Source organism: Tachypleus tridentatus, chromosome 1 (genome assembly GCF_004210375.1).
Source record: "Tachypleus tridentatus isolate NWPU-2018 chromosome 1, ASM421037v1, whole genome shotgun sequence".
NCBI classification, from domain to species: domain Eukaryota; kingdom Metazoa; phylum Arthropoda; class Merostomata; order Xiphosura; family Limulidae; genus Tachypleus; species Tachypleus tridentatus.
In genome coordinates this window covers 10,770,453-10,770,742 of record NC_134825.1, presented here as the reverse complement: position 1 = coordinate 10,770,742, position 290 = coordinate 10,770,453, and positions in this window count along the sequence as shown.

Below are 290 nucleotides of genomic sequence, written 5' to 3'. Positions count from 1 at the left end.
TAATGTGACTGATTACAAGTTCATAAGATAAACGTTATTATAAGAATACCACAACGTGTAATGTGACTGATTACCAGTTTATTAGATAAACATTATTATAAGAATACCACAACGTGTAATGTGACTGATTACCAGTTCATTAGATAAACGTTATTATAATAATACCACAACGACTAATGTGACTGATTACCAGTTCATTAGATAAACGTTATTATAAGAATACCACAACGTCTAATGTGACTGATTACAAGTTCATTAGATAAACGTTATTATAAGAACACCACAACGTG